The following is a 23,363-nucleotide window of genomic DNA, read 5'->3' on the forward strand; positions in this document are numbered from 1 at the left end:
TTCCTGGAAGGTGTTCCTCCTTTAGAGATACTCCATGTTGGACCGCCCACTTCCATATCTTTTGTACTTTCCACCACAGGGAAAGGATCTTTTATCTCCCTGCTTGTTGAGCTAGTACATCGCGGTCGTGATGACTGCTCTCACCAGAACAGACGTTCCCTGAATTCTTGGTAGGAAAGCCAGTAGTGCCAAGCCTACCGCTCAGAGTCCAAGCCAGATGATGTGAAGCTGTTCTTGAAATTTCCACCGACCGCTGACCTGCAGTCCTGAAGGAATGCTCCCCATCCTTCCAGAGATGCATCAGTGGACAGACTCACCGAGATTTTTTTTTATTACTATGCCACTGCTTGCATCATAGCCAGGGTGACCTTCACCTTGTTGTCGAAGGATCCCTCTACCTGGTGCTCTCGGCAATCTAGTTTCTCCTGTAATGGATGCATCTTTAGTCGGCATAAAGGAATCAGGAGGTATGCAAAAGGACACTGCCCCTAGTGGCGACTTGTATATACGTACTGAAAGACACTTTTGTCCTCTCAAATTCCTCCCAGAAACGTGATCTTTGACGGTTGAAGGGACAATTTCTCCATATTTAAAGTCAGTCCCAGTTCGGCGAACCACTGTATACATGCCATAGTGGACACCAGGGCTGAAGTTTCTGATGGTGCTTTTAACAACCAGTCGTCCAGGTATGGAAATACTTGGTGTCTGTGCCTACTGAGAGGAAGCTTACACTGGCGTCAGACACTTTGTAAAGATTCTCGGGGCTGATTCGCGACCAATTGGTAGCACTTTGAACTGGAAATGGTCCCCGGCTACCGCAAATCGAAGATACAGTCTAAGGGAAGGATGAAGGGGATGTGAAAATAAGCATCCTGTAAGTCTAGAATGGGTTTAAGAGTAGCCGAATGTCTAGGAAGGTCAGCCTTTGAAAAAACTGCTCCTTAAGGTAAGTATTCAGAGCTCTCAGGTCTAGAATAGGACACCATTGAAGAGCATTCTTCCGGACGAGGAACGAAACAGGAATAAAAACCTTTTTGTTTTTGGAAGATCGGCACCGGTTCTATTGCTCCCTTTCGGAGCATTGTCCGAATCTCCAAACGCCTCTGAGGTCGATGTTTAATCTATTGACTTGTCGGCGGTGTTGAAGGAGGGAATTGAAGAAAACTCAAGAGTGTGCGAATTGTAGTATATTGAAGGCCCATCTGTCCGTTGTTATTTTCTGTCAATAATGTAGATGGGAAGCAACTCTCCCACCCATGGAACTCGTGGAGAGGAAGAGCAACATGTAGCCAGATCCAGGAGGTTGTCATTGTCTTTTACCATTGTTTTTCCTTTGACGACCTCCTCGTCCTCTAGGATCCGACTTTGTATAGTTCCTTGTTTGTTTTCTACCCTATTGCGGACAATATGGTTGTGATGATGAAGAATAAAAGGGGTTATCGTCCCTTGTTGATAACTCCCTCTGTAGGATGACTGGCTCTTTCCCTGGTGCCTCGGAAAGGCACCTTACGGTATCGTAGTGTACCCAGGGTATTTGTAGTATCTGTATCTCTTTTGATACTTTGAAAGGCCTCATCCACTTGTATCCTAATAAATCTTCTCCATTGAAGGGGAGATTCAGGATCTTAATTTTGGAATTCTGATCTAAAGGCAGTCGACCTAAACCACCCCTGACGCCTTAGCACCGTTGCTTGCCTCATGTCTAATGTCCTCTGGGAAGAAGTCCATGTTAGGCGCCATATCACACCACATACACCTGTCTTATCTGCCCAGAATAGCAAGGGCATTATCTGCTTTGACTAAGAGATCAGACATGGATGAGAATCTCTGTCCTGCGATGTCCAAGCATCTCCCCTCCCTGTCAGGAGGTGTTGATATAGGCGCAGAGGGATTCTTAGATTTCTGTTACGCCACTTGCTAAAACACAGAATTGGGTTTTGAATGGCCCAGTAAACACCCTGGTGCCTCTAAAGGAGCTTTATATTGTTTCACCAATCTAGCGAGCACAAGCGTAACTGTCGCCGGTGTCTTCATCACTTTTAAACCTTCTTCCCACACATGGCTAACAATTGGGGATAGCTTGGACTGATTTGTTTTTTATAATGGCTCCTGGAAATCGTATAAGAAGCATTCTTTTTGTATTGTCGACATAGGAAGCTAGAATCTCTCGCAGCCCTTTCCATTATATTATGGAATCTGCGGAGAATCCACCAGTCCTGGTGAGGGAGATGCCGGTGATGGATTCAAGAAATCATCCCATTTTTTGTTGGGATCTGTTATTTCTCCCTCTTCCTAGTCATCATCATCCGTGGTGACCGGATTCTGGTGGTGTATTACTTGAGGAGTTGGCGGCCTAACTTCTTGCTGTGGCTCCCTGATTATAACTGGAGTAGTAGGGATGGGATTTCCTGAGAAGCTACTGTCGGCGGAAATCTCTTTCCATAGTCTGCCAGCATAAACTGCAGATCTATCATCATGGAGGATGGCATACCAACCATTCCTTCCTGATACTCATGGCGATAGTGCTGTTGCTGAGGATATTGGTACTCCCCATATCCCTCCTTAGTCCTTCTCCTCATACTTCACATGTAATTGTGAGGGACTACTAGCGTATCAAAGGGTCCTCTTCCTATAAATCCTGCTCTTCAAGCAGGTGCTGATGATTTCTAATTTTAGAATTTTCCTCGACGAGCCCGTTGATGAGATCACCGTCGACAGCACGGTCGTCTATGCCATCGTCGACACCAGGCATAGAGAGCTATCCGTCGTCGACCACCACCTTCGTGGACGACCACCGTCGTCGACGACCACCGTAGACAACCACCGTCGTAGATGACCACCCTGAGGAATGAGTTTGAGGAGGTTTTTTATCTCTTGAGATCTCCTAGATGTTGAGGACGCCGCCTCATCACTGTCACTGGGGAAAACCTCCTTTCTGGCCTTAGCGTTTGACACCCTATTAAAAGGAGCCCTCCACAACCTCTCAGAACTTACTTGAGAAAATGCGACATACCTTGCGGTCTGTGGCCTGCGGGTATAGACAGTAAATGTAGTCAGATTGAGGATCATCAGTGTAGAGCAACCTCTTGGAACAAGTTGTACAGGCTCTAAATGATCCTTTTTTTCTCCTTTCCAGACATTCTTTAAAGAATGAATTTGAAGATAATCCATAGTAGAACGGAATCCAGAAGAATTCCTAAGAACAAAGTTCTTTAATGAAGTTAAAAAACACAGAGTTTGAGCAGAGCTCAAAGTAGACTCCGTAGCACAACGTGCAGTAGAAAATCTGAGGGGCAAAAGGTTCTCTCTGGAGTGTTCTAGAGGGTGAGGGGCTCTGATTGGTTCAGGGACAAGTTTGGTCTCTTTTACATAACAAAGGTTATGGGTTGCAAAAGGAAAATGGGCCTAGGCCTCTTTTCAGTTTGCTATACTACTAAACATTGCTTTTTTTATGTACCGGAGACTCCCGTCTCGACGACAGGGAATGGTTCAGGTATGTGAATCTATGAAAGCTCCAATACTGGAGTAAGTGTCTGTTTCACATCCAATCAATTGTGAAAGAGATTTAAGTCTTGTGGAGGAATATCCTGCAGCGGCATATGTGAATATATTGTATTTGGTGCAATATTTGAGATGACTTCCTTGACAAAGAAAGCCTTTTTTCTGATTGGTGACACTGAGGTTAACCTTGAAGTCATCGCCTTTGGTGTCATTGGTTGCTGCAGATATAAAGAATCTCAAAGGCATTTGCACTTAATCCTCAGCAGGAATTTTGAAAGATAAACGCCCAACGGGAGCTGCTGCGTATCAGGAGTAGGGTATTGAAATCCTGAATGCAGACCTGTCGGTTCCTGGTTAGTACTCTGAACTTGAGTGTCTTAACACTGATACGTTAGAGGTTTTGTCACAGGGTTTTGCCATGATGTGGTATGACTTACATTATTCTGATGGTGTCGTCCAAAGATGAGAGAAGTTTGATGTTGAAGATCTCCTTGAAGCAAATGGTGGTTGGTGGCACTTCACCGTCGAGAATCATCAAACTTCCAATAGCAGTGCGCAGCTCCTTAACCTTTAGTTGATGTGGACCTATTTAATGTGAAGAGTGATCAACGACAACTGGACCGTTGGAAATGGAGGAGTCTTCTTTTTTCTAAACTTCTAGATCCTATCGCCTCTTAATCACCTCCTTTGGAATTCCTTTGGGGCTGAGGGTTTACTCGAGTAGAGGAAGAATCCACTCTAGAGGCCCTTTTCAATGTTGTTCTTCTCTTTTGCCTTTAAGGCTTCAATCCTTGGTCTAAAAGTCTGAAACGCCCACGATTTAAGTGTCTTTCTTCAAAGTTAACGCAAAACTCACCTTGAGTAGTGGAATGTGAGCTTGAGGTTCTAACCCTTAGACTTGATGGGGGGGGGGGGCTGTACCTGCTTTTTTACTGCATGCGCAGGGCTCTCCACAACAGTAAAAGCATTGTGATAAGGAGAAAATAACTGGAATAGTTGAAGCTTGAGAACTGTCCTTGAGAGACAACTACCAGTACAGTCCAATCTCAGATTGGAAGCATCTAAGCTTCTTAAAGGCATAGTCAACCTTTGTTTTCATGAAGACATTTCAATGCCCATCAGGCCTCCTATTTCCCTCAGTCAACACACCTTTCAGCAGTAGTTTAGCATTAGTGTGCAGAAATGTGATATTCTAATGGTAATTTTTGTGGAGGGCTTTAAATTCAGGAACATTTGGCCTTGACAGATATTTCCATTGGACATACTGTGGGTGCCCACTTTAGAGATAAGTTATGGATTAAGTGTGTGAGGTCCCTCCAAACTTCAGGGAGATATTCTAACATTTATGGCTATCAATGAAGATCGCCGCCACCACAGCAAGACATTTTGTTATCACTCTTGGAAGTTTCTTTACTTCAAACAGTAGAACTGTGAAACAATACTAATTTCACTTACAACTATCAATGTTATTATGTTGTATGTTGCTCTGGCGTACCAATAGGTGGCGCATTATTGCTTCATGATGCCTCTTTGCAGTCCCAGAAGTGACAGAGTGGAGTCTCATATACGCTCCACCCCTACGTGCAGATATCAGTTTAATCAATCGCTCTCTTTCCATGCCCTCAACGTGGAACATTTTACAAATTGTCACTGTCATTGAGTTGATTCCTAATTTGTGAGCTTATTATGATGGTCAGTTGTCCACTTCACAGCGAGGTTGAGGCAGGAGGGCTGTGAGGAAGAAAATGAGTTTCTTACCTCCAACTACGGTTCTCCAGTGTTGATATCTTTCATAGATTCACATGATTGAATCATCCCCGTCGTCGTAGTGGAAGTCCCACGGTATACCTATAGAAGCAGTAGATAATACTACCATAGGCTATAATGCAATGAACAGTTAATACAATAGCCTATCCATTTTCTTTTGGAATAAAGAACCAAACCTAAGTAGCAGCCAATTAGGCGACGGCGCCCTCTAAAATACTCCCAAAAGGGGCTAGGTTCCTCAGATTTTCATGTACAAGTGTGAAACTTTAAACCTCGAGGACATATGGGGAAGCCCCTCAGGGGAGGAGGGTGGTTCACATGTGAATCTATGAAAGATACCAATACTGGGGACTCAGTTACAGGTAAGTAACTTGTTTTCTTCTCCAGTATTGGATCTTTCATAGATTCACATGCTTGAATCAGAGTAGGTAGCAGTTGCATAGACAAATGTGTATAGAAACAATCAAATATTTACATATCTACCCTTAAAGGATGGTGGGTAACAATATACATGCATATACTGAAACATATATAAGATATAATGTAGCTATTTACTATCAGTATTTAATCCACGTAAGATAAGAAAACAAAATTGCATACCATAATTATAAGCTGGCAAAGGCCCATAATGTAGAAGGAAAAAATACCTCTAAGAGCAGAGGCTTACCTTATTGAAACAGATGTCTAAAACCCCCTGTCCTACCGCTGCTTCCCAGTAAGTTGCCACATCCAGACAAAAATGCCACGTGAAAGTATGTGCACTCTTCCATGTAGGGGCATGACAAATCTTATCCAACGGTACTCCAGCAAAAAGAGCGGCAGAAGAGGAAATTGCTCTTGTAGAATGTGCTTTGGCTTTGATCGTAAGAGGTTTTCCCGCCTTAGTATGACAGAGGTGAACAGTAGCAGCAATCTATCATGCAATAGTTCCTTTTGTGACAACAGATCTCAGTCTTAGAAGCCCATAAGAGACTAGCAGCTGATCCGTTCTGCGTAGTTGCTTGGTTTTTTGCAAATAAAACTTAAGGCACCATTTGACATCCAAGGAGGGAAGAAATTTCTCCGCCGGTGAAGAAGGATGTGGGGAAAAGGTGCGTAGGACAACAGGTTCATTAAGGTGAAAATGAGATGGAACCTGGGGGGTGAACTTAGGAATTGTTCTCAGTACAACATAATCCTCTCAAAAGCATAAGTAGGGCTCTCCTATGGTGAAGGCTTGAGTTTCATTTACTTTGCTTGCAGAAGTAAGCGTGAGAAGCAATGCCACTTTCCAGGTGAGAAACTTAAGTTCAATTTTGTGATTTGGTTCAAATTATGACTTGATTAGTTGAAACAGGACTACATTAAGGCACCATTATGGCGGAGAAGGCCGAATGGGAGGAAAAATCCTAAATAATCCTTTCATGAACTGTTTGATGATGCGAGAAGAGCAAAGCGAAGAAGCGTTTGAGTGCGACTGTAATGGGAGATGGACCCTTAATGACTCATACGGCAGACCTGATTTCGCCAGAGATAGGAGATAAGGCCAAATTTGTTCTGGAGAGAAGAGGATGAATGTCTTTCCGAAGACACCAAGAACAAAAGATTTCCATTTTAGTCTATATGTTTTAGTAGTGGACTCGGCTCTGGACAATATGTCCCTACAGTCTTGGGAAGTTACTAAATCTTTGTACTCATTGAACTCAGGTGCTAAGCATGCAACTGGGGAGAAGCTGGGTGCGGATACAGGATTTGTCCCTTGCTCATGGTTAGCAGGGCCGTTGTTAGTGGCAGGGGATAAGGCTTGGATTGTGACAGCAGGAGTAGCTCTGTGAACCAATGCTGGCAGGGCCAACGTGGAGCAATGAGGATGAACTGTCACGGTTCCCTCTTCATTTTCATCAGAACCCTGGAGATGAGAAGGCATGGGGAAAAAGCATACACAAAGATTCCTTACCATCTTATCGAAAACGCAGGTCTAAGTTGGGTGTTCCCCATTTCTGGAAGATGGAATCTAGAAACAGCTGATCGAGCTCCCACTCGTTATTTGTTTGATGTAACCTGCTCAAATGGTCTGCCAGATTGTTCTTTACTCCTGGGAGATGCTCCGCCTTGATAGTTATGTGATGCCATAGTGCCCATTTCCAGATCCTTTGATTTTCCAAAGATAGGATTGGCGATCTTGTTCCTCCGTTTGTTGAGATAATGAATGCAGGTGGTATTGTCTGGACGAATGAGGATTGAGGATGCTCATATTCTTGGGAGAAACGACTGGAGGGCTAGATAAATTGCTCTTCGTTCCAGAAAATTGATTTTTTTAAATGCATTTTTGACAGAGATAGACTCCATTTGCCGCTTATTTGGAGATCCTGAAGATGTGCCCCCCCAACCTTCCAATAATGCACGTGTGGTCAGAACGAACTCTGGAAGAGAAGAAAGGAATGACCCACCAAAAGATTGTTGGAGGATTGCCACCATGGAAGTGCGCTTCTCATGATCAAGGAAGTGCGCTTCTCATGATCAGGGTGATCTGAATGATATCCTTGAATAATCCTATTGAATGAAGCCATTGTTTGTCCAGTTGCTCCTGAAAAGTTCTCATCCTTGCATGAGGCACCATGAGGATGGCAGAAGACATCATGCAGAGAAAAGATTTGAGGAGAAGGACAGAAGCAAACTCTCTTTTGTAGAGATTGTGAGTCAGAGATCAGAGATAGAATGGTGTTTTGTCTTTCAGTGGATAAAAATGCTTTGTTTTGGAGAGTATCCAATGTTGCTCTGAGAAACGTTATCTGCTGTGAAGGTATGAGAACGGACTTTTAATAATTGACTGTTAGTCCTAGAGAGCGGAAGAGCTGTAGGCAGATAGAGTTTGCCTACGAGGCTTGATGAAGCGAAGGAGCCTTCACTAACCAATCATCAAGATATGGGAATATCTGCAAGCCTTTTAATCATAGGTATGCTGCCACGGGAGCAAGACACTTGGTAAAAACCTGAGGAGCTGAGCGGAGGCCGAAGGGATGCACTTTGATTTGATAGTGCGCGCCACAGTGAAACAGAGACATTTTCGATGTTTGGGATGGATATGGATACGGAAATATGCGTCCTTTAAATCTAGGCTGGCCCGAAAACCCAAATGGTTCAAAAGCTGTAATATCTACTGGAGAGTTACCATGCGAAATCAATTTTTCTGCAGGTATTTGTTGAGCTTTCTGAGGGTCAAAATGGGACACCATTCTCCTGACTTATTCTTCAGCAGGAAAAAACGGGAGTAGAAGTCCCTACTCTCCAAAAGCGTGGCACATATTCTATTGCTCCTTTCTGGAGCATGATCAATGATTCCTTCTGTAGCAACTGAAGATTGGGTGGTATTGATTTTTGAGGCGGAGGAGGAGGAGGTGGTGCTGTTACAAACTCTAGGGCATGACCATATTTTATTAGATCCAGGACCCATTTGTCTTTGGTTATTTTCTGCAATTGACCTAGATAATGAGAGAGGGAGTTGTCTTGGATGAAGTCATCACGGGTAGAGCAGCAGGCACTGTCACTGTTTTCTGACAGCATCCCTGGATTGACCTTATTGTTTCCTTCTGGGCTGTCTGTAGTAAATGCCTGTAGAGGTGCACGATATTGCTGCTGATGTTGGTAGGAAGGGCGAAATGAGGTGTAAGCCTGAGGCTGGTATTTCCGGTATCCGCAAAATGAATAGGCGCCTCTGCCACGTGCTCCACGAAAGGGGGTCTTCCTGTATTGGAGTGTCCCCAAAGCCTTAGCTGTGTCAGTCTTAATGGTTTGTAAGGAGTCATCAATATGATTGCCAAAAAGCATCTCACCATCAAAGCACATGTCCAGTATTTTGCTATGCACCTTAGGGTGGAATGTTGCTGCCTTCAGCCAACCCTGCCGCATGAGGACTGCAGCTCCAGCGAGCTGACGAAAGGCTTAGGAAGCCACATCCATAGAAGTACCTCAGTATAATTTCCTAAGCAGATTTTCCCCCCTCAAGAAGATTCTTTCTTGCCTCTAGTCTTTTATTCTCCGGAAGGAGGTCCATGTAAGGAGCGATTTCGGACCAAATTTGGCAGTCGTATCTTGCTAATATCGCTAGAGCGTTAGCCGCACGTAGAGTAGTACCTGAAGTGGTTGTAAATCTCTTGCCAATATTATCAAAGCGCCTTCCCTCCTTGTCAGGTGGTGCTGTAATAGATGCTAAAGGATTCCTTTATCTCTGTTGAGCAGCCTGTGAAATAAAATAATCTGGATTAGGATGCCCTACCAGACAAGCTGGAGCATTATCAGGAGCTCTATATTTTTTGTCAATCCTGGGCAAGACCGGTATAACCGTGGCAGGTGTTTCCATTACCTTCACACTTTCCTCACATATGTGATCTATAATTGGTATCGCTCTCACAGTCTTCCTAGAAAGATCCTTAAAATTAAAGAAAACAGTCGGACTGCTCGACTGTCATTCACTGAAAACATGAAGCCGCCCTTTCCATTAGTGTGTGGAAGCCAACAATATCTTCCGGTGGAGAAGCAGGCGTTGAAATAATAGTCCTCCCATGCATCACCTATTTACCTTTCTTTCTGAGGTTGACCCTCCTCAATCTCTCCATCATCAGGAGTGTCATGTTGTTGTGTTGGTAAAGCAGTAACCGTCACAGGGGAAGTCGTAGGAGTAGCCTCAGACCAATGTGTAGGAGACACCATTGATAAAGGTGCAGGTGGCAGCGGAGGAGCAGTTGAAGGAAAACGATAGCGGTAGTCATGTAGCATGTCTTGTAGATCTTGAACCAAAGCCACAGGAAGGTGGTCCATGGGCTCACCAAAAGGCTCCATGTATTGTAATATTGCAAGAGGAGGTTGATATTCCTGCTGATAAGTAACTTTCATATTCATCATCGTTTTAATAATTAACAGGGAGCTGAGAGGGACTGTGACAGAACCAAACATTCCATCATCATCAGATTCCTCCAAAAATGTTGAAGGTGGTAAAGATGAGATTACTGCAGGATTGTGGAAAAAAACGCCTCATCGACAGTGTTGTCGACGAGAACGATATCAATGGGTATAAAGGTGTGAGATACAGCATCAGCTTCGTCAACGGCAGTGGTGTCTGTGTCGTCGAAGAGGATATGATAGGAGCAGACGGGGAAATCTTCACTATCGTCGAGGATGCCGGAGCGGTCATTGGCGCGGTCTTAGACAACGAGGAGGAGATAGTCGACAGAACCAATGTCGTCGACGAGAAAGTCGTCGTCAGAGTTGGAGCCTTCGTAGTTGTTGGAATCGCCGGCAGCAGGACCGTCGTCGATAGTGCAGTCTTACTCCTCATCGACGATGTAGTTTCGACAACGAGATCTTCGGCGATGAGGTAGGTGAAATTAGTTCAGATGGTGATTTTTGTGTCGACGGGGAGCCAGAAGATAACGCTGTTGTCGATATTGACCCAACCACCCCAGGAGTGATGTATCTGTCATAATCACGGAGTTTGGTTGATGAAGGGAGAGTGGCCTGCAGCATGCTCCATTGCACAATCAGCAAGATCTCACTGGCCAAGCCCCACAAAGCACAGGTGCACCTACTCAAAAAGACACCCTGTATTGAGAGATCTGAGAGCAAAGCTGGCCCTGGATAACATCTTCTTTCCAAAAGCGTCAATCTGTTTTGACTCTTTATCTAGAGAAGTATGGATGGATGAGTTATGCTGTGTTTGATCTGTTAGTGCCGGGACACTCTGCTAGAGTAGCTGAGCGCTTAATAAAACCTACGATAACATAACATAACATGGACAGCTATCCAGGTTGGAGCACTTCAGTTAATAAATGTTCTTCATCATAATAGCGAGAACATACTATAGGGGTTTGCCCAATTGATCCCAGTATACCTGTGCCTTATAAGCGAAAATACAAAGAACAAGCATTTGCAATGCAATAGGTCTCGCATTAGGAAAGTTTGAGCTATTGGTCTTGTAAATGACACATTTTATATTTATGTGTTGGTTTTGAAAATAGCGAAATTAATAGCTTAGTCATTTACATTGCCAATACTTTTAACATTTGCAAATGTGACACACAGCATTTGTAATGCAACATGTTTTGTATTTACGTGACTTAGATGTATTGACATTACAAATAACAATGGCTTTTAATTTTTTTAAATAATTAATACTTAAATAACATTTATTGTAATTTATAATGGCAATAGCTTAAACTTTTGTAAATACCTTTTGTGAAGATTATGTTCAGTGTATTTTATTGTGACGAAAATCCAAGAACAGAAGTGAAATAATAATGTCTTTTTGTGACATTTGTAATAAATCTTTAAATATTGAGAGAACATATTTGAACTAGTTGTTGTTGAATGGTTGCACAGATTGATGCTGTGGTGGCGCGGAGGGATGTTGTGGTGGCGACGAGTGATGCTGTGGTGTTCAGTGATGTTGTGGTGCCCCTGAGTGATGTTGTGGTGCACCCGAGTGATGTTGTGGTGCCCCTGAGTGATGTTGTGGTGCCCCTGAGTGATGTTGTGGTGCCCCTGAGTGATGTTGTGGTGCCCCTGAGTGATGTTGTGGTGCCCCTAAGTGATGTTGTGGTGCCCCTGAGTGATGCTGTGGTGCCCCTAAGTGATGCTGTGGTGGTGCGATAGATAGATAGAGGGCGATAGATAGATAGACAGAGTGACGGCGATAGATAGATAGACAGAGTGAGGGCGATAGATAGATAGATAGATAGAGTGAGGGCGATAGATAGAGTGAAGGCGATAGGGCGATAGATAGAGTGAGGGCGATAGAGTGAGTGCGATAGATAGAGTGAGGGCGATAGATAGATTGATAGATAGAGAGTGAGGGCGATAGAGAGATAGAGTTAGGGCAATACATAGAGTGAGGGGAATAGATAGAGTGAGGGCGACAGATGTGTGTGTTTGTGTGTGTGTGTGGTTGTGTGAGTGGTTGTATGTGTGAGTGGTTGTATGTGTGAGTGGTTGTATGTGTGAGTGGTTGTATGCGTGTATGGTGGTGGGGTTGTGTGTGGGGTTGTGTGTGTGGGGGTGTTTGGGGTTGTGTGTGGGGCTGTGTGTGTGTAGTTGTGTGTGTAGTTGTGTGTGTGGTTGTGTGTGTGGTTGTGTGTGTGGTTGTGTGTGGTTATGTGTGGTTGTGTGTGGTTGTGTGTGAGATTGTGTGTGTGGTGTGGTTGTGTGTGTGTGGTTGTGTGTGGGATTGTGTGTGTGGTGTGGTTGTGTGTGTGTGGTTGGGTGTGTGGTTGGGTGTGTGGTTGTATGTGTGGTTGTGTGTGTGGTTGTGTGTGTGTGGTTGTGTGTGGGTTTGGTTGTGTGTGTGTGGTTGTGTGTGGGTTTGGGTGTGTGGTTGGGTGTGAGATTGTGTGTGTGGTGTGATTGTGTGTGTTTGTGTGGTTGTGTGTGTGGTTGTATGTGTGTGTGTGTGTGAGCAGTGAGAGAAGGATGTATGTGGAAGAGAGCAGCATATCAGCACAGCAGAAGAGAACAGGGAGTTAAAGAAGGAGGCGGGTGGAAGAGAGCAGCAGATCAGCACAGGCGAAGAGAACAGGGAGTTAGAGAAGGAGGCGGTGGAAGGGAACAGCAGATCAGCACAGGAGAAGAGAACAGGCAGTTGGAGAAGGGGGCGGGTGGAAGAGAGCTGCAGATCAGCATGGGAGAACAGACCAGGGAGTTAAAGAAGGAAGCGGGTGGAAGAGAGCAGCAGATCAGCACAGGAGAAGAGAAGAGAACAAGGAGTTAGAGAAGGAGGCGGTGGAGTTGGAAGGTGGATTTGGATTTGGAGGGTGGAGTTGGAGTGTGTATTTGGATTTGGAGGGCGGACTTGTAGTTGGAGGGTGGAGTTGTAGTTGGAGGGTGGAGTTTGATTTGGAGGGCGGAGTTGGATTTGGAGGGTGGATTTGGAGGGTGGAGTTGGATGGTGGAGTTGGCGGGTGGATGAAGGGCCAGAAATATTGGGGCAGATTAATTACCTAGGTAAACAGTGTGCTTCTGAAGGGCCGATAGGGCTTGGACAGAGATGGTCATTCGTGAGACAGCTTGATTCTTCAAATGAGCCGGTAATATTGGGGCAGAGTCAGTGACTTGGGCGAGAGGGTGTTTTTAAAGGGCTGGTATGGCTGGGACAGAGTCGGTAACTCGTGAGACAATTTGGTGCTCCTGAAGGGCTGGTTATATTCTGGCAGAGTGAGTGACATGGGCAGAATAAGGCTGGCACAGACTCAGTCACTTGTGAGACAGTCTGCAACTTCTGGAGAACCCAATGGGGTGAAGCAGCCAGCCTCAGAGGCCGTATGCTGACATCTTTGCTAGCACAGTTAAAGGCAGAGGAAACTGACGACATAGCATGGGGAGCAGCAGCCTTTGATGTGCCGGCCAGCCATGCAGTGAATAATTAGGGGCGGAGAAATGCCGGCCTGAGGCCGAGCGCAAAGCAACAGATGGCATTTCTCCTCCCCTAATTATTCACTGCATTGCCGGTCGGCACATCAAAGGCTAGTGCTCCCCATGCGGCTCGGGCGCGTCCACGCTGGAAAATAGTCAGAAGGAAATAGGAGATGACGATATGAGCTATCGGCATTATAAAGGGTTATCTTTTGTTTTGATTTATTTATACATTTTTAGAGAAATGTAGTATTTCTGGATTGGTTCTTAATGCGGCGAGGCTCATTTATAAACCCCACGTGATAAGGAAACACCGACCCTTGAAGAAGTAAGCTTGTCAAGGGCGGGGAGAGGATAATGGGGGCTCGGCACAGTTAATTTGCTGATGAGGGACACTGGCCGAAAGATTGGAATCCTAATGGAGGTCAGACACAGGTTGACTGCTGTTCCGGGATAACGGCTGAATGAGTAAAGTTTGGGTGAATTACTCTCGTAACTGGGGAGTAAGGCATAACTAGTATGAATGAAGCCACAATTCAGTGCACATAGATGAACAAGCACATTGAGATGAAGTGATTTGCACGGCCTGGCGGCCATGAAGCCTTTGAAGCTCTCGAGAAGAGCCATAAACACCAGGGGGGCGGAGATTGCCTTCAAGAATGCGAGTCATGGTGTGGTGTCTACATGGGCTGAGGAGAGTAGAAATGCAAGTCACGGCCTGCGGCCGTGAAAGGTGAAGTGAAGAGCAAGTCTGTGTATTAAATAAAAGAGTAGCCCACAAGTAATGTGAATGACAAAGAGGGTGAGTGGGTAGTTTGGACCCAAAGCACTTTAAGGCGAAAAATCTCAAGGAGCTGAAATTTGAACAAGTTGCGATGCGTGGGCAGAGAGAAGGCAGGCGCTGGAGAGGGAGGGGGTGGGCAACTCGAGCGACCATATGGAGAGGGAGGGGGGTGGGCTGCCTGCTGGGAGAAGCTTTTGTGGGGGAGGCTGGGCTGCCTTTGATTATGGAATGCGAGCTCGTGCACGAGGAGCTTGTGGTCACGTGATTCTCGTGAACTGTTAAAAATCCGCTTTTGGAGAGCCTTTTGAGAGCCTTGGGTTTAAGTAGTGGTTTAGCTGCATTAGACTGCAAATTCATTCCTTGCGGAATGGAATAGGTGAGACCTAAAAATGGCATATTGTAGGGATAAATTGTCAACAAATGCTTTTATAGAGTGAAAATCTAAATTAATCACTGGTATCTTAGCTTATTGAGCACAAAACATACTTCATTATTCTTTTATATTCAAGCTCCAATACCTGTACCCATGGTACTCCTAACCGGGCAAAACATATGTATAAAAAAAAAATGTTTTTGTCAAACTTGTTTTTTTATTGAGTTTAACAAAGCATCATTTAACAAACAGGGTAATACATCCTGTCTATACATTCTGATATCGCTAACAATCATCTATTACCGTGTACAGATTCTGTCGGGTGATCAGATTAATTTTTCATGTAGTCAATAAATCATAGTGGAGTAAAGTGGACAACAGGGAGTGTGTGGGGTTTCGGGGGCTCAGAATATCTAGTCTTGTCTTGAGGCGGTTTAGTCAGTTAGTGAGCAATTTTTTTTTCAACTATCACAAGCCATGTACAAAACATCATGGTATTAAAAAAAAAAAATAATAATAATAATAATACTCGGTCTAAATACTACTATATATGTAGGCTGTCCGGTTTTAGGTTTAAACCTATAATAACTGATAAAAACCCCACCGAAAGTGCAATAGCCCTCACAGTGTAAACATATAAACACTGTAAAAAAAAACGCACAACGACAAACTAAATGCCATTCAAAGAAAGGAAAAGGAGAGTGAAAGTCATTTTTTTCTTCCTGCAGGGGCCAATACAACGCAACTTTGTTATACAAGCTAGCAGCAAGAAAGAATAGGCTAACATTATTCTGCTTGGGGTTTGTTCTTTAGGGATGTCACTAAAGGAAAATGCTACTTACCAGTATGCATCTGTTCTTGGCATGTAGAGCTGCAGAGTTACACACTATGCATAGATGGCCACCTAGTGTTGGGCCCGGAAGTCTGCAGTTTGTTTTGTTGTAGAAAAGTCTTTGGAAGTCACAGGATAGGTGACTCCTTTGGATGATACTGCGCATGGGCATCAGCTCCATCCCCAGATTGTTTTTCGCCATTAGGGAAGTGATAGAGCTGTACAAGAGGTAGTAATGCCCATGTGATTTGTATCTAATTAAGATAATACTGGAACAGATAAAGGTAGCCGGGGAGGCAGGTGGGCATGTGTAACTCTGCAGCTCTACATGCCAAGAACAGATGCATACTGGTAAGTAGCATTTTCCGTTTGAGGCATATGAGCTGCAGATTACACACTATGCATAGATTGTATAGCAGTACCCGCACCTAGCGGCGACCACCAGTATCTGTTGTAGTTGATTGAAACAGTGTTTTTAGTACAGCCTGGCCCACAGTGGCTTGTTGTTTAGTTTGCACATCTACACAGAAATGCTTTGTGAATGTGTGCGGTGTAAGCCATGTAGCTGCTCTGCATATATCATCTAGGGAAATGTTCCCCAAGAATGCCATCTAGGGAAATGTTCCCCAAGAATGCCATTGAAGCCCCTATCTTTCTTGTTGAATGGGCTTTTGGAGGAATTGTTAACATACGTTTGGCTTTCTAGTATTATATATTTGTATGCATTTAAAAATCCACCTAGCGATCTCTGATTCTGATATGGGGTTGCCTTTATGTGGTGGTGAAAAAGACAGAAAAAGTTGTTTTTTTTTAAAGAAAAGTTTGTGTTCTTTCGATATAGTACAGTAATACCCTTTTGACATCTAAGGTGTGTAGAGCGCTTTCTCCGACTGTTTGAGGCTGCGATAAAAATACGGGCAGCTCAACTGATTGATTTAGATGGAATGGTGAAATGACTTTAGGAAGGAATTTAGGATTAGTACGAAGAACCACTTTGTTATGATGGATTTGCAGAAAAGGTTCTTGAATGGTATATGCTTGTAGTTCACTAACCATTCTGAGAGAAGTAATTGCTACTAGGAAAGCTACTTTCCAGGTTAGGAATTGCAATTCACATTTATGTAATGAATCAAAGGGAGGTCCCATTAATCTTGTAAGAACAATGCTAAAGTTTCACACTGGTGCAGGTGGCGTTCTAGGAGGAATTATTCTTTTGAGTCCTTCCATGAAAGCTTTTATAGCTGGTACTCTAAAAAGAGATAGAGGTTTGTCTATTTTGTAAGTATGCTGCAATGGCAGCAAGGTGTAGTCTGATAGGCGTATAAGCTAAATTACACTTTTGAAGGTGTAATAGATATCCTATGATGTGTTGAATAGACACGCCTAAGGGGTTTATTTGGTTGGCAGTATATGACAAAGCGTTTCCACTTAGCAGCATAACATGCTCTAGTAGTGGGACATCTAGCTTCTTTGATAATGTTCATACATTCCGGAGGAAGGGTGAGGTAACCATACCTTATGACCTCAGGAGCCAGATCGCTAGGTTGAGCTGAGCTGGGTCCGGGTGTCTGATCTCTCCATGGTTCTGTGTTAATTGGCGTGGAGATAGGTTTAGTTTTTGGTGTGGTACTACAGACATCTGCAACAGCGTGGTGTACCACGGTTGTCTGGCCCAAGTTGGAGCGACTAGAATGAGTGTTAGGGAAGGTTGCTGTAGTTTGCGTACCACTAACGGAAGTAGTGGGATAGGAGGAAGAGCGTACGCAAAGTCTTGACCAGTTCATCCATATCGCATTGCCTTTGGACAATGGGTGTGGGTATCTGGCGGCAAAGCATGGGCATTTTGCATTTTCGTGGGTGGCAAAGAGGTCTATCTGAGGTTGTCCTCACATTTGAAAGAACGGATGAAGAACTTGCGGATGAAGTTCCCACTCTTGGATCTGCTGTGTTTGTCGACTTAGCAGATATGCCATAGTGTTTTGTACTCCTGGGACGTGTTGGGCTAAGAGGAAGATCTTTAGTGGTATAGCCCATCTCCATATCTGCTGTGCTAGCTGAGAGAGCTGCAGAGAGTGTGTTCCCCCTTGTTTGTTTATGTAGTACATACCTGTCATATTGTCTGTGCGGACTAATGCTTTTAGGGCAAGAAACACAGATAGCAACTCCAAATGATTGATGTAGAGTAACTTCTGTTGTGGTGTCCACCTGCCTTGCATGGTGTGATGCAGTAGGTGAGCTCCCCAGCTGGAGAGCGATGCGTCCGCTGTCATGACTATTTGAGGAACGGGATCTAGAAACAGTTGCCCTTTGGAAAGGTTTTTGGTGTTCCACCATTGCAGAGAACGATGAGTCCGACCGTCTACCAACACTAGGTCTCTTAGTTTACCTTTAGCCTGGTTCCATTGACGTGCGAGGCACTCTTGAAGTGGATGCATTTGCAGTCTTGCGTGAGGTACTACAAATATGCAAGATGCCATCATTCCTATGAGCTGCATGAACACTCGAGCTGGTAGCGAGTGTTGCCGTTTGAATTTTGTTAGGAGAGTTTGCACACTTGATATCCTGGCTGGAGAGGGATAAGCTAGTGTTAGTTGGGTGTTTATTGTAGCGCCAAGATATTGTTGTATGTGCGAGGGTTGCAGATGCGATTTGGTGTTATTTACTGTGAATCCCAAGTCGTGAAGCAGTTGAATAGTAGCGTGAGTGTGTTGTACACACTGGCTGTATGAGCTGGCTTTTATGAGCCAGTCGTCTAGATATGGGAAGACATGAACATGTTGTCTTCTTAAGTGTGTTGCTACTACTGCTAGACATTTAGTAAACAACCTTGCCGCTGTTTTGACTCCGAATGGGAGCACTTTTAACTGGTAGTGCTGCCTGTCTAGCACAAATCTGAGATATTTTCTGTGCGCTGTGTGGATGGGAATATGGAAGTTGAGATCTAGGGTGATCAGGAAGTCGTTTAGTACCAGAAGTGGAAGGACTTGTTGGAGTGTGACCATGTGAAAATGGTCCCACTGTATGTAAATGTTTAGCGGTCTGAGGTCTAGGATGGGTCTTAAAGAGCCGTCCTTCTTTGGTATTAGGAAATATAGTGAGTATACTCCTTTGTTTTTCTGATGCCCTGGAACTATTTCTATTGCATTTTTCTGAAGTGGGGATATTACCTCCTGTCTGAGCAGGGTTAAATGTTCTTGTGACATTGGATGTTGCTTGGGTGGTATGTTTGGGGGGGGGGGGGGGGTGGATGTTAGTTCTAGACAGTAACCTGACTGAATTATTTGGAGCACCCACCTGTCTGATGTGATGTTTTCCCAAGCTGGCAGGTATTGTTGAAGTCTTCCCCCGACAGGAATGGAATGGGACGGGGAAGGGAGTCTTTGGGCAGGGGTAGAGGCAGAGCGGGAGTTGTTATTTTTACCTCTGCCTTTGTTATTGTTACCCCTGTAACAACCCCTTTGGTAGCCATTGCTGTAAGTGGACTGTGTAGAGGCTTTGTACGAGGTAGATGCTGTGTATCCCCTGGGGGTACCTCGATAGGATGAGCGACGAAATGAACATCTGGGAGCCTGCGACTGCAGGGCTCACATAGATTTGGCAGTATCTTTATCCTTTTTCATTTCTTCAAGTGACACATCTACATTAGGTCCGAATAGGTGTTGCTCATCAAAGGGTTGATTAAGAATGGCACTTTGTACTTCAGGTTTGAACCCTGATATACGTAGCCAGGCATGTCTACATAATAGGACGCTGGTGTTAACTGCCCTAGAGGCAGTATCTGCTCCATCCAGTGCTCACCGAATAGAGGTGTTTGTAATGTTTTTCCCTCTTGGATAAGTTAATTTGCTCTATGCTTGTACTTATCAGGGAGGCGCCTCGTTAATGATTCTTATTCGTCATAATGTGCCCTGTCATATCTGGCTAATAATGCCTGTGTATTGGCGATACGCCACATGTTTGCTGCTTGAGACGCCGTTCTTTTCCCTGATGCGTCAAGTAGCTTAGACTCTTTATCTGGTGGTGGAGCTTCACCTGATGTTTGTGAGTTTGCTCTCTTGCGTGCATTGGAAACTACAAGTGAGTCTAGTGGTACATGACCTTTAATATATGCTGGGTCTGAGGGAGCAGCTTTATATTTTTAGGTCGAGGACCGAAGGCTGCGCTTGCGCAGTCTCCAGGAGAAGATTTAATTTTTTGGAGTATGGGGGCTTGAACCCGCCTCTCTCCTCCTTGGCTGGCTTCCTAAACGGAGGCCAGCCATTGGAGGAGAGTGTCGTCACTCTTTTAAAGCCCCGTCTCTTTCGGATCGGGGGCGTGTTTTTTTGCGCTCTTTCGACTGTAACGTCATCCGTCACTCAGAACGCCAAAACACGCCCCCGATTCCGAAAATTTCGGAAGCTTGCTTCCGCCATTTTTTTGGGGGGGTTGTTGGTAGGAACAGCCGCGCTGGCCATGACTAATATCCAGCCGAAAATCTGCTCCTCCTCGCTGCTACGCTGAGCCCTTGTTTTTAGTGCAAGTTATCGTCTTTTGTCTCTCTTTGCTGTTTTTCCACTCCCCTTTCTCTGTGACGTAACACTCGCCTTCCCAGAGTTCGCAGCGGCTTCTTTTTGCCTCGCACGTTTATTCCTGCATTTTACCTTCTGATCTCTAAACGGAACAGGCAGGAAATGGCGTCAGACGGCAAAGGCGAGAGCAAAGGGGCCAAAGATGGCATGAAGAGGTGAGGTGACTGAAATGCGGCCAGAGGCCAGGTGGCGGAGGGTAGCAGGATAAATCTGAAGGCCGGGGGCGTGCGGCACAGCTGGCCTTGTGGTGACGAGGCTTTAACATTTGATGGAGACAGCCGCCTCACAAATATTTATAAGGGAGCGTAGCCTGAAGGACAGTCTGGAACATAGACCGGGTCAGAGGTTGGACCAGGACTGCGGGATAAATAGTGCCAACGAAGACGGCAGGTCGGGTACAGCGCAACCAAAATGGTTATCGGGGGGCCTTCTACCCGATAAAGCTGTTTCCCGGTTCGAGGGCCGGGACGGGTAGAATAAACAGCGGTATGTTCGGTGTGGCTGAACTCCCGGTGCCGCAGAAGGAACGTTAAGGAGATCATTTATAACCGAATTTGTGTCTGGGCGTCGGCCAGAAGTCCAGACACGGAGTGTCTGCTGCGACACTCTGGGCCGACAGAAGTGGGATCCAGCGGAGGGGATTGCATTGAAACGGTCTTGGTCAAAGCCTTTGGGAAGGGACTTGACATGAGGCTGTAGGAAAAATCTTCCTTTTTCCTGGGATCAGTGTACATGGGTTTTGAATGCGCGGGGATTCGGTGATGTGACCCCGTTGATCGGGGTGGTCCTTTTGAGGTCAGAGTGCGGGAACTTGTACATCTTCAGGTCGATTAGAGCGGGTAATATTGATGTGCATCTGCTACCACAACTGATACGCAGCGTTCACAAACTATCCCAACCACCAACTGCCCTTGAAGGATGTGCCTCCACACCCTGCATCCAGGAGTAGGGGGTTCGGGAATGGCTTACTCTATGTTTGAAGCCATTTAATTGCCCCTGTTTAATGTTTGTAACGGAGGGGGGGGGGGGCTTGCAAAACGCTCTTGTGACTATCTTTGTCCAGCATTTGGTGACAATCGTCTTTGCTGTTTCTGATTCCGCTTCCATCCAGTTGGAAAGTGACATGCTGCAGGTCTGTGACTAGCCGATTTTTATTTTTAAGCTGTTTATTAGTTATTTTGTATGCGTTTATGTGAAAAAAAGGCATAGTGTAGTAAGCAATTTCGGAGGTTACATACATTGTAATGTACGGTAATTTTGATCGCCATAACATTAATTTTTGATTGGCTGCTCAATATCATTGGTCGTATTGGCATTTTTTTCTTATGTTGACCACTTATTATTTGTATTTTTTGACACAGAATGAAAACAGACCCCGCCTTTTAATTGCGGGCGCTCACTACTGTCGTTGGAACTACAAGCACACTCAAAATAACGAGCTGCCTGCCGAAAGGGGCTCTTTTTATAGATATCAATATTTCGCTTGAGGCTTTCTTCAGCACACCACGGCGAAGAAATCCTTAAGGAGGGTTTCTGTGAGAAAATGTCATCCTTCGCACACAGCTCCACCCCCAGCAGAAAGTAACATCTTAAATTGCTCAAATTTGAGGGGAACAGTAGGGCAAAATGGGCCCGGTCAAAATCAAATGGTCCATAGAACTATCAACAGTGACTGCCATTTCTCTCTATTGCTTCTTTCTTTCTTTCTTTCCTTCGTTCTTTCTTTCTTTCCTCTTCACCCCTCCGACCCTTTGCGCGCATTGTTACGCCACCCTGCTCTCCAATCTGTCTTTCTTATTCTCTCTCTCACCTCTGTAAGTCTCCATTTTTCTCACTCAGTTCCCTCTGGCTCTCTCACATCCTCTCTCTCACTCACACTCTATTTTCTCTCGCTGTTGATTCCCTTGTCACCTCCATCTATTGGTGCCTGCACCCATTCTCTGTCTAGTGCTCTCTCTTGCAGACTCCGTGCCTTTCCAGGTATGAACAGATTTCTGTTTCTAAATGCCTCTCCCACTCTGACTGTCGAAATTCCACTGTCTCTGCAATTCGGTAGCCCCCTCAAGAATCCCGGGGCTGATCCCATCTCTCAGCACAGCAAGGAAACGCCACCTCTTTCCCCACTCTGAACCCTCTGTGTGTGTGTGTGTGTGGGGGGGGGGCTCTGTGTGTGTGTGTGGGGGGGCTGTGTGTGTGTGTTTGGGGCTCTGTGTGTGTGGGGGGCTCTGTGTGTGTGGGGGGCTCTGTGTGTGTGGGGGGGGGGCTCTGTGTGTGGGGGGGGCTCTGTGTGTGGGGGGGCTCTGTGTGGGGGGCTCTGTGTGGGGGGCTGTGTGTGTGTGTGTGTGTGTGTGTGTGTGTGTGTGGCTCTGCGTGGATAGCTTTTTTTGTAGGTGGCTCGGTGTGTGGGTGGCTCTGTTTGTGTGAGGGTGGCTTTATGTGAATGACTGTGTGGGTGGCTCTGTATGTGTGTGTGGGTGGGTGGATTTGTGTGTGTGTGGCTCTGTGGGGTGTAAATGCAATAGGTCATGCATTTGCGAGCGATTAAGCTATTGGTATTGTAAATGACAATGCCATTTATTTATGATTTAAAAAAAAAAAAGTCATGAGCAATGCCAATAGCTTTACCTTTAATAATGCCAAGACCATTGCATTGTAAATGCTTGTTTCTTAATGCGAGGGTTAATGACCCGAGTTCTGACTGGGTCTTTGAAGACTTCAGGAGCATGCTTAATCACTCCTTTAAGCATTGGTAGAATGGATGAGGACCTTTGTGCACTATCAAAGGTATCCATTAAGAAGTCTTCATCTACAGGGTCTGTATGCATGTCTACCCCATGATATTGCGCAGGCCTGTGAATTAATGGATTGAAACCCATAGTGTCTTCTGGTGGGGAAGGCCTTGAGGGGTATCTGTCATCCTGAGGGACATTTGGGACATCTGCGGCGTTATAATCATCCCACGGGTCAGGTGATCCTGTAGGAGTAGCTGGATCAGGCATGTTACCCCCCATGTCATCAGAGCTATCATCCCTGTTGTCATCGTCTGGTATGATAGAGGATGCTGGGGAATGTTGTGGTATGGGAGGATGCGGTGATGGTACAGGTAAAAGAGAAGGGTAAGGCAGTCTTAAGGGGGAGGTAGTCATGTCCTTCTTCTTT

The 23,363-nt window shown here is 45.2% G+C and overlaps 1 protein-coding gene across 1 annotated transcript in view; it reads right to left on the minus strand.

Annotated features, from left to right (window-relative positions):
* The window catches only part of PHF1 (PHD finger protein 1), a 1,060,025-nt gene that overhangs the window by 188,013 nt on the left and 848,649 nt on the right, over positions 1–23,363 (minus strand). The gene's annotated exons all lie outside the window — the stretch shown is intronic.

Source organism: Lissotriton vulgaris, chromosome 5, assembly GCF_964263255.1.
Source record: "Lissotriton vulgaris chromosome 5, aLisVul1.2, whole genome shotgun sequence".
NCBI classification, from domain to species: Eukaryota; Metazoa; Chordata; class Amphibia; order Caudata; family Salamandridae; genus Lissotriton; species Lissotriton vulgaris.